Below are 12,275 nucleotides of genomic sequence, written 5' to 3'. Positions count from 1 at the left end.
TTGTTAAGAGTACAAAATCCAAAATACATATTGCGACAAGACTTAATATTACATGTCTAAAACGTAGCGTATAGTTCAGTTATCCTACCTTGGTGGATGTTACCACTAAGACCGTCTAAATCTGGAAAGCGACTGTTGATTGCTTGGCTGTTGCTGCTATTTTTTAACCATCTCTTGGCAAATCTGTTGGCTATATGTACGTGCCGTACATGCAATCATTGCTCAAGATGGAATGTAATACTAGTACGTAACTATGTGAGTATGAATTGTGGGAGTGGTATATTGGAAAGAGAGATTCTATCATTTGCATTTGAGAAGTGCATAAATACTCTATCCGTTGACTTCACTTCCGCACTGAAGTCCTTATCCCAGGAGTAAGAGATAGGGGACATCATCCTTATCTTTATTAATAGAAAAACAAACATAAACTGACACTCAGTTCAAGATCAGATCACAGACAACTAAAAGCAACCCAAACACTTGTTTTGTGGTTTAATTAACTTTTATCGGAGTGGGCAATGTAAGTGGAAATGGCGAATGTGTCGAACCCATTGAACTTGGTTCCACAAGATGAGGTGTAAGCGCCCATTTTGTGAAACACCAACCAGTCATTCACCTGCAGTTCCGGCAGAAGGTGATCTGTCAAAATCGTGTCCGTCGCGGCACATGTGGGTCCAAAAACGGTGGAATCATATGTCTTTAACCCTTTGCAAGTCGGGTTACCACGGTTGGATATGCAAGCGAGAGGAGTTAAGATCACATCGTTATGATCGTACAGCAAAAAGTTCATGGACCCCGTAGATCCCATCGTTTATCCAGTATTGTCTGAGCTCGTCCCTAATTCGCTTCCCAATGATGCTCGCTGCTAACGTGAAAGACGACTCTGCGAAGTATTGACCAGGTTCTGCCATAACTTCTAAGCAAGGCTCATTGAAAAAATACTTTTGGAGAGCGGTTTTCACAACGGACGCTGTGTCAGTGAACAGGGGGCCAGCTGAGAAGCCCCCTCCGATGTTTAGTATGTGCATTTTGGGCATGCCAAGTTGAGCAGCTTTCTCAAATACCGTTTTAGCTGCGGCTATGGCTTCTTCAAATGCACGGAAGTTAGTGGCTCCGCTACCAATGTGGAAGGAGACACCGGAAACAGTAAACTTTCCAGCTTGAGCAGCTTGGAGAAGAGGAACAACTTCCTCAGGAAGTGCACCGAATTTAGCACCTAATGGAAATCTTGCGCCACTGATTTCTGGGGATTTGATTCGGATTAACAAGGCACACTCAGGGTGCCACTTTCGAATCTTTTCAAGTTCCTCTTTTGAGTCAAAAGTAGTTAGGTTAACGCCAACGCTAGCAGCGTACTTGATGTGAGATTCTGCTTTGCATGAGTTTGCAAAGACAATTCGATCAGGCAAAACCCCTAAAGCCAGAATAGCCTCTATCTCAGCACGGCTTGCGCAATCGAAGTTGGAGCCAAGTGCGGCCATTTCTCTGAGTGGATCCGGGTTGGGGTTGCACTTGACAGCGTAGAATGGTTGAACCATGGGAAGATTACTAGTCCACATGTCAAAGAGGTCCGCAACAACGCCCAAATCAAGCACGTAAAATGGTTCCATCTTTTGTTCATCAGATATGACTGACTGAATGAAAGCGAGCAACTCATTTTCTGACAAGGCCGCAACCCTCTTTCTGGTCAACCCTGATGCACTTATTTCTGCCTTGGGGCTCCTGGGACTTGACACCATGGTGCGAGACTGATCGAGAGAGAAGTGGAGTGACTATCAAAGAGTGCACTTTCCAAATGTTTAGCAAGGTCTAAATAAAGAGATAGGCATCACTTCAATTTAACGAAAAAGAACCAAATTGCAAACGTGCATCACATGTGATTGCTTCATCTAGACTACGTATGAACACAACGAACACATGCGATTTTTTTTTTTTTTTTTTGGAAGGGCAAACACATGTGAATTGAATAATAAGTTCTTTTGTCAACTGGCAGAATTAACAAATTGACAGGAAGAGTCCTAATGGGCGGAAGAAATTAGGCACATGCACCTTGGGACAAGATTTTGGTACATTATGTTTGTTGAGTTTGAATTCTTTTTCTTTGTTGTTTTTATTTTTTTGGTTTTAAAACGATAAAAGAAGAACAAAATTTGAAAATCTAAATTGGTAAATCAAAAGACAAGTTGTTAAGAGTGCAAAATCAATATTGCGACAAGACCTAATATTACATGTCTAAAACGTAACGTATGGTTGAGTTATCTTACCATTAGTAGATATTACCACTAAGATAAGTTAAAACTGGAAAAGAATTTTTGCTAAGATACGCAGTAGTTGAAGAGGCCAGCTATTATTGAGAAATTTGCAGCTACCACCAAGGCTTGAGTATCATCATTCGGATCAATTTTAAGTAAATATATTTTGAATTAATATATTCGTTATCAATGATACATAGATATCAAATTAACTTAAAAAATTAAAATACACGATAAATATTAAAATTGGAGTTCCCTTTGGTTTCCGCAAGGCAAGGATATAAAATAAAGCGCCCCTCATGTGAATGGAAATCACTTTATGAATATAAGTATAAAATATTTATTTTGTAAGATTGTTGAGATTGTTGTCTCATTTTATGAATATAAAATATAAAAAATAAAATAAAGTGCCCCTCATGTGAATGGAAATAAAATATGAGATTGTTGTCTCATTTTATGAATATAAAATATAAATATTTATTTTATTGCTTGGTATATTTTGCAGGTAAATATGTCGAAAGCTGTGAACAAATTTTACCCAGATTGTTTCTATTTCTGTACAATCAGAACACATCAGTCAGCTATTCCAATAATTTATTCACCTACATATCATCTAGATTAGGAGTGATGGCACAGGAAAGTGGATTTGTTTACTAGAAGTTGTAGGCTTGACACTAGAACAATGGCATGGCCTGCAGTTCCAATGTAAGAGAGATCATTATTGATGCTACCAATTACCACTTTTTCACATAGGATGCCACTGCTGCAGGGAAGTTTGATAGCAAGTTGTGTTGTTAAAGTTCCCTAACGTTGTTCAAGCTAACATTGCTTATCTTAGTACGCGGATGGAGCTTGAAAAATGAGATAACATAACAACAAGATTTAGTTTGTCATGCAAGGTAAATCCAACTTTATATTTACGTATTTGCCCTCATACACAAATTTATGTCTTGGTGCCTCTACATGTCTCCTGCTAATTTTAATCACTTTTGGGATTCAAAATAGAGTTACGGTCGCACCAAATGAGTTCCAAACATTTCTATGCCCATTTCTTAAAAGAAAAAAAAATCAGTAAAACAAAAACATGTATATATGAAAACACTGCTTTTCTAAATATTCCATCTTGGAATGTGTCCAGGAGTGAGGGTTTATCTACCAGCGATAGAGAGAGGCTCAGAATGCTTAATTGTTTATACTACATAATGTTAGAGGATAACCCTTGCATGGACCAGTGCAAGTCCTTGGACAGCATGATCTGCATACTTACTAGCTATCAATACTTCTGATATTAGAATAGAACAATGTTGTGTTGTTTGTATGTAAGTTGAACACTGGCTAAGCGGTGTGTTACAGATGTTATTGACTCTAACATTTTGTAATATATATGATCACTGTGTGATCATCATGCATATAGAAGAATGCTCTGCTTTTGTTCAGCAGCTTACTAGTTCTCTCTTTACTTCTTTCTTTCTCGAGTTATAGTTTTATATCATGATATTAACATGGTATCAGAGCTCCTCCCGATTCCTGTAGGACCTTAGATAACCTCTTTCTAATACTCCTGTGTTCTTAGTGGTTCTCCTTTAACTTCTTGTTTCAAGAAGTAGTTCCCTGTTATAATGACAACTTCAAACATAACTCATCAGCCTCCACCAGTCTTCGATGGCTCCAATTATGGAGTTTGGGCTGTGAAAATGAAGACTTACTTGAAAGGTTATAACTTGTGGAATGCAGTAGAACAAGATGCTGAACCACAAGCACCAAGGGAGAATGCTCATGCTGCTCAAGTTAAGCAATATGAAGAAGAAATTGCAAAGAAGTTTAGAGCTTTTTCATTAATTCAGTCTACTACCTCTGAGGATATTTTCAGTAGAATCATGGAGTGTGAAACAGCTAAGGCAGCTTGGACAAAGCTATAGGAAGAATATGTTAGGACCTCTAGAACAAGGCATATGCAGGCACAGAACTTGACAAGGCACTTCGACATGATGCGAATGAAGGAGAGTTAGTCTGTAAAAGAATATATAGACCAGATTTGTGAGCCTTGTCAAGCTCGATTAAAAGACGGTATTGTACTGAGTGGTACAACTAAGTTAAATCGAGCCTTGAACTAGTTTAAATAGAAATTCTAAGAGGAATTTGAAAATTCTAAAACCTATAGAATGGCTTAGAGTAGTGATTCGGAGTTCAAGGTCCAGTTTGGAGTCCATCAGAAAAATTGACCGATTAGGGAGAAAACGGTCACCTTACCATTTGATGATAAAATGGAGATTTTTAGCCAAGATTTGATCACATTTGATCAAGAATAATTATATGAAATATAATTATGATTATTGGAGTATAAAATGATGTTTAGCAGTGAGAAATTGTGATTCCCGATATTTTTGGAGCACAAGGGCAAAATGATAATTTTACCACTAGAGGACTAAACAGGAATTTTTATAAAACAATTTTTGCCCCATTTGGTTAATATTGATCAATATTAGTGTTATTTGAGGTTGAAAAGTAGAAATAATGTGATTCCGGTACATTTCGGAGTATAGGGGTAAAATCGTAATTTTTTCACCTCCGGGGCAAATTGGTAAATTTTTCACCCCAGAACTTGTCAAGACCAAGGGATTTTAATTGTGGTAGGATTGGATAAATATCAGAATATTTGTGGTGAAAAATTAAGAAGAAAAAGTCAAAAAGTTAAAAAAGGGCCAATAAGCATGTGACACGTGGCATGCTTGATTATTTTATTATTTTTTATAGAAATCAGCCCATTAAATCCCCAATTCTCTCACCATATTCAGCCTAGGCAACCGGCAACAAGAACAAAGGGAAAAACAAGAAAACCTAGGTGGAAATTCAAAGAAAAAGTGAAGAAATCAAGGAAACAAGCTAGGTAAGTTAGAATTTCTTTAATTCTCCTTGATACCTAGCTTACCCATGCTTTTGTTCTTGATTTTCATGTTGAATATTTAGTTATCATGATGAATTCAATTCTGAAAAGTGGGAATGGAAGAGGAATTGTTGTTGGAATAATTTGATTTTAGACTATGTTAGTGTTTAGGGATAGTTAAGCATGGTTATGAACAAAAACACAAAAGAAATATTCAATTTCTCTAGGGTTCCTTGTTGGTCGAACCATGAGGGCTGAATATCAATGGGGGATTGTTTTTATTTCAAGGAAAATGGCTTGGAAAAAGATGAATTAAGGTGGAACGGTTATGTAGAAAAAATTTCGGTGCTAGTGCACCAAATGATCAAATTTTTCTATAAGGAACTGTGAGGGTTCTAATGCTGAATTTGACTTTATTTAAATGGTATGTGGTAAATTAAGGTATTAGAGGAGAAATGGATTAATTTGGAGGTGATTTGGACACAATCGCCAATTAATCGGGTGATCGGTTGAATTTAATCGATACCGCGATTAAGCGGTAATCGGACGTATTTTTGCATTTACATATCAAGCATTAGTAATTTAAATTAGTTTATATCAATTTAGGGACAATATAGTAAATTCCTTGACTTTGTTATTTGTCAAAGTAGTGAGACGTTCGAAAAAGGCAAAGGAATTACGCCTGAGGACTATTAGTCAGAGTGCACCCGGAATTTGAATTTTTGATACCGATGAGTGGACTTGCACTTCAAACTTGTTTTGGGGAAAATGAAAGATTCTATCCAACTTGTCTTAGAAAATGTACCTTGGGAACAAGCTTTTGTTAAATGGTTTGATGTTGTGATATGTGATTGCTATGGATTCATGCATTATTGCAATATGATGATATATATATGTGTGTTGTGCATGATGAATGATATTGTGTATAATGACTGTAACCGTGTGTGTGTGCACGATATGGGGGGATGCACATGCCGATGATGATGGTGGCGTGAGAGATGGATGATGATAGTGCCCGTGTGCATGATGTGGGGGGATGTACACGATGGCACTGATTGTGCACGATGTGGGGGGATGCACACGATGGTGCCTGCTATGTGCACGATATGGGGGGATGTACATGAGCCGGGTGTGATTATGATGATATTGATGTTTGTCTATCAAATTATGCATATCTAGACTTATGAAATGAAAGCTCATGAATGTGATATATGGTTGACATATATGTGAAATTTGATACATTGCACTTTGGGAATTTTCATGAGTTTTATGTTGATTTTGTTGGTTTAGTAGGATGGCCTTTTTGTTGAGTGAAGGGAAACTTTTCTCTTGTTGCTCTGTTTCGCTACAGCGAAATCCATTCTCGCTGTAGCGAGAAACTCTCGGGTTTGAGGGCCTTCACCAGAACTGGTTCTCGCTACAACGAGAAACTTTCTGTCTATTTTGCTAACTTGTGGGTTTTTGCCATATTTCCCATTTTTTTGGTACCATAGTTAGCATGGATTTTTGTAAAGTGATTTACTCATGTGGGGTTTACATGAGGGGTTTAAATGAGCTAAAACAATTGCATGGTTTTGAGAAAATGAATGCATCATGATTTCGATAAACATTCCTTATGGTATGCTTGTTCCCTTCTAATATTCACTCACTGAGTATTGTACTCACGTTTTATAAAAATTCATGTTTTCAGATCAGGTGACTGTTGGACCCTAGATCGAGGAGTCCCCGTAGTGCATCTCATGGGTATATGTCTGGCATTCGATAGTAATCCCTTTTATTGTAAATGTCTCCACTGGAAGTCATGGGTCCTTTTGTATTGTGAATACAATCTAACAATGTGAATATGTGTATGCAATGTAAATTGCTAAATACATGACTGGTATAGTGCATGTATATTATTATTGATAATGCCATTGTGTTTTGGCTATGTTCACACTTGGGTAAAAGTGTGTGTGTATGCATGATATGATGAATTTGTTAAGCAAAGGTAAATGGATAGGCTTGCCTGGGCATAGTGAGCTATGCTCATTGAGCTCATGCGCTGGTCATGGCCCGAGAAATTGGGTCGTGACAAGATTCTTCAGCTTGCTAACTAGATAAAGTTGTTTGGTGAAGAGCTTAAAGAAGCTCGAGTAGTTGAGAAGATTCTCAATAGTGTACCAAGGAAGTTTGAACCTACAATAGCATCCCTGTTACAATCAAAAGACCTACCCGACATTTCAATTACAGAAATTGTTAGTGCCTTGCAAGCTGCAGAACTGAGAATATCAGCAAGAGATAAAGCTCTAGGGGAGAAAGCCTTTCTTGCTAAAGGCAAAAGTAAAGCCAAAGCTGAGGCTTTTACTAAGAAAAATTACAAAGATAAAGATAAGAAGATTACTCAATCTGGTCAATCTTCAAACAAGAAAAATAAGTTCAAGCCATGTTTTTTCTGTAAGAAAAGGAATCATACTGATGACTACTACTAGTTTAGGCCAGATGCAAAATGCAAAATATGTAGTCAATTAGGACATTCTTATAAAGTGTGCAAGAACAGAACAATTGAAGATAAACCTGCACAGACAAATGAAAGCTCAGAATTAGCTGAAGAAGTTTTGTTCATGGCTCAGTTAGATTCTGAAAGTGACTTTGGTAACTGTGAATGGCTCCTTGATAGTGGCAACTCACAGCATATTGCACTTTCTGAAGCTGTGTTTGTTGATCTTGATAAGAACCATCGATCAAGAGTCAGAATAGGGAATGGTGGTTACCTACAAGCATATGGTATAGGGAAGGTTCGAATACAAAGCTTAACTGGACACAAGTACATATATGATGTTTTGTTTGTACCTTCTTTTGCACAAAACATTTTGAGTGTTGGACAATTGTTAGAAGATGGTTATGTTCTGTTATTCAAAGATAAAACTTGTAGAATTTGCAACCCCTCAGGTGCATATCTTATGAGTATACCAATGAGGAATAGATGTTTTCCTATTAAACCTGAGCATCTATGTTTGCAAGTTGAGGAACAATCTGTTTCATTGATTGATCTTTGGCACAGAAGACTTGGTCACTGCAATTACAAGACCTTAGAACAAGTCAGCAACTCAAGTATTCTTGATAAGCTTCCAAAGTTATCTAATAATGCTTCAATATGCAGTGTATGTCAGCTTGGTAAGATTTCAAGGAAACCTTTTCCTTTGAATAGTACCAGCAAAACCAAGTCAAAGCTTGAACTTATTCACTCTGATATAGGTGGACCTCTAAGTGAGGAATCACTAAATGGCAATAAGTTTTATCTTCTGTTTATTGATGATATGACCAGATGGAGTTGGATTTTCTTCATGAAATTCAAGTCAGAAGTCTTTGATTTGTTTAAAACTTCAAAACCAGAGTTGAACTTGAAACTGGTCATAGAATCAAAACCTTGAGGACTGATAATGGTGGTGAATATACTTCCAATGAATTCACTCAGTTTGTTAATCAGCAAGGGATAGTTCATCAACTTACTACTCCATATACTCCTTAACAGAATGGAGTCAGTGAAAGGAAAAACATAACAGTCATGGATATGAGCATATGCCTGTTATATCAAAAGATGATGCCCTAGTAGTTTTAGGTAGAAGCTGCAAATATTACTGTATGTTTGCAGAATTTATTACCAACTCATGCCCTGAATAACTGAATCCCTTTTGAAGCATGGTATGGTTTCATGCCCTCAATTGCTCATTTGAAAGTGTTTGGTTGTGTATATTATGTGCACATACTAGATATCCTGAGAAATAAATTGAGTGAAAAAGCTGAATCAAGAGTATTTGTTAGCTATAGAGCTCAAGCTAAGGTATACAGAATTTTTTTGCCAAGCAAAAATAAAGTTGTTGTGAGTCGAGATATAGTGTTTGATGAAGCTTCCAGTTGGAACTAGAATGAACCTCAACCTCAACTATCATCTCCAAGCCACCATGATCAAATTTCTGCTTCTGATACTCAAGTTGAAATTCAAGAAGATGAGAGTATAGATGATCTGCCAGTTAGGGGAACCAGATCACTTGAAGACATATATCAGAATAGCTTGGTGACTATTGAAGAACCTAGTTGCTACACTGAAGCTTATAAGGATCCTATCTGGTTTAAAGCTATGCAAGAAGAACTTCAAATGATCCAGAAAAATGGCACCTGGTCTTTGGTTGACAGACTTGAAAATAAAAACATCATTGGTGTCAAATGGATATTCAAGAAGAAGTTAAATCTTGATGGTTCTCTTAACAGATGCAAAGCTCGGTTAGTAGCCAAGGGCTATAGTTAACTACCTGGTGTTGATTATGGAGAAACGTTTGCTCCAGTAGCTAGGTATGACACAATCAGATTATTGTTAGCTCTGGCTGCTACACTTATGTGGAATGTCTATCATTTATACATAAAATTTGCATTTCTCAATGGCATCTTAGAAAAGGAAATTTATATTGAACAACTTGAAGGGTTTGAACTTTCATCAGGTGAGAACAAGGTATATAAGCTCCACAAGGCTTTATATAAATTGAAGCAAGCACCAAGGAGATGGTACAGCAGAATCAATGACCACTTGATTCATCAAGGCTTTGTTAAAAGTCAGAATGAAGCCACATTGTACACTCTTGAATTAGGTAACAAATTGTTATTGATAGTTTGATTGTATGTGGATGATTTGTTAGTTCTTAGAAATTGTGAAAAAGCCTTACAAAATTTTAAATCTCAAATGCAAGCAAAATTTGAAATGACTGACTTGGGACTTATGAGATATTTTCTTGGACTTGAAGTTCATCATTTGAGAACTGATATTTGGTTATCTTAGAAAAATTATATCTCTAAGGTTCTCAAGAAATTTCAAATGTCAGATTGCAAGTCTGTGTCAACTCCTTCTGTTGCATATAATAAGCTTTGTGTAGATTTTGGTAACCAACTTGAAGACCCTTATGCATATAGAAGACTAATTGGATGCCTACTTTATATCTGTGCTTCTAAACTAGATATATAATTCTTAGTGGCATTTCTCTCTCGATTTATGCAAGTACCAACTGATCATCATATGATTGCTGCCAAGAGAATTCTGAGATACTTGAAGAAAATAGAATTTTATGGGATTCATCAGACCAAGTCAACAGAATTTACATTGTGTGGATATACTGATTCTGATTTTACAAGAAGTAGTGAAGATGCAAAAAACACATCAAGTTATTTATTTACACTTGGTAATGGTCCTTTCTCTTGGAATTCACATAAACAGTCTATAGTAGCTCAATCTTTAGCAGAATCTGAATATGTTGCTGCTGCTGAAGCTGCATATCAAGCTCTTTGGCTGAGGAAGTTACTTATGGACATCAAATTTGAGCAAAAGTTTCCTACAGATTTGTTTATTGACAATAAGTCTGCCATTTCTATTGTCAAAAATCCCGTCTGGCATGGCAAGACTAAGCACATAAATGTGAAATATCATGCCGTTAGAGATATAGTGGAAAAGAATGAGATAAATGTCCAATATTGCCCTTCAGAGTTACAATTAGCTGATATCTTTACGAAGCCTTTTCAGAAGTCAGGATTTGAATCTTTCAGAACTCAACTAAATCTCTCCATTGCAAGTGTTAAGGGGGAGTGTTAGAGGATAACCCCTGCATAGACACGTGCAAGTCCTTGGAAAACATGATTTGTATACTTACTAGCTGTCAATACTTTTGATATTGAATAGAACAATGTTGTGTTGTTTGTATGTAGGTTGAACACCTGTTAAACGGTCTGTTACAGATGTCATTAACTCTAACATTTTGTAACATATATGATCACTGTGTGATCATCATGCATATAGAAGAACGCTCTGCTTTTGTTCAGCAGCTTACTAGTTCTCTCTTTACTTTTTTCTTTCTCGAGTCATAGTTTTATATCATGATATTAACACATAATCTCAGAAAACTAGGTCAAAGTCCCAGTCGAATATCTCATTACTACCCTTAAAAGAGAAGTAACCTAAATTCGATTTCAATACTCTAACTTGACATGATTATCTTATGGATAAAGCCTTTCGTGATTCACGCATAATCCAAAGCCACGAATCATCGGGGGACACCTATTGAGCTGCGGCTTGATTGGCACAAAAATTAAGTGACTTTATAAAGATTTCGGTAGTAGTCCTAGCCATGCTTGGAGGCTGGAGTTCTCAGTCAATGAGAAAAATAATTGGCATAACTAGTTGTTGAGGGAAAAACCATGCATCAAATGAGAAGTGTAGTGAGAATCTAAAATATTTTTCTTATGTAGAATCGTATTTTGGTTATTTGGGTAGAAGTTATAAATACTTCTTGTCATACAATGTCAGAAAAGATGAAAGAGCGATGCAGGAATATGGGAGAATAGGATATTCTCATTACCAAATAGGGAAAATTTTACAAGGTTTATATACACAGGCTCAACATTAAGCTAAAAGGAAAAAAGGCTATTAAAGCATAACTAACTAATCATTTCATTAACTAATTTTTGAAAGTAAACTATATATAAAATGGTGTAGTTCTAATCTCCTTTGTTTGAGGCCTTCTTTTTTTATTGAAATGCTGTGTATAGGCTCTCTTTTATTTCCTCTTACCCCATTGTTATTGAAACGGTGCATTGGGGTCTCTTTCTTGTGGCTATCTTCTTTAACTTGATCATTTTGTTCAGGAAAGCCACTTATCCAATGTTGGCATGAATGGGGTCTAGATGGAATTTAAGGAACTGGTAAAATTGACTTCAAGACGAGCCTTTCAATAAACGCTATCTTTAAGACTTATTTCGCCCTTACCACTCGGTATACAAAGGGGATTAATGCAAATAGCCTTAGGGATACAATAAAGACAACATCTAACTTTGTCTTGCACTTTATAAGAGTGTATTGCTAGATACACCCTGACGGTTTGCAAAGTTGTTCAGCCTTAGAGCCTACTTTCTACAACAAGTAGATTATAAGGAATTTGGACGCTTTTGTAGTTGATAGAAACTTAAGTGTTTATGTTAGAACACAACACTTTTCTTGCTCTTGATTTTTCTGCTCTTGTTTTGTTTTTGATTTGACTTGTCAAAATGGTTGGCAGCAAGCCCTTTATATAGGCTTTCAAGTGTCTCTTCTTGAAGGACACAACCTTTTCATTAAGACACCA

The 12,275-nt window shown here is 36.6% G+C and overlaps 1 pseudogene; it reads right to left on the bottom strand.

The window, feature by feature from the left end:
• Window positions 1-8: 8 nt before the first annotated feature.
• Window positions 9-1,804, bottom strand: LOC18595702 (ornithine decarboxylase pseudogene; annotated as a pseudogene).
• Between the last annotated feature and the right edge of the window lie 10,471 nt (window positions 1,805-12,275).

The sequence above is a fragment of the Theobroma cacao genome, chromosome 6 (assembly GCF_053813885.1).
Source record: "Theobroma cacao isolate CCN51 chromosome 6, ASM5381388v1, whole genome shotgun sequence".
Taxonomy (NCBI): Eukaryota; Viridiplantae; Streptophyta; class Magnoliopsida; order Malvales; family Malvaceae; genus Theobroma; species Theobroma cacao.
The sequence above is the reverse complement of the archived record's forward strand: the minus strand, read 5'-3'. Positions and strand labels throughout refer to the sequence as shown.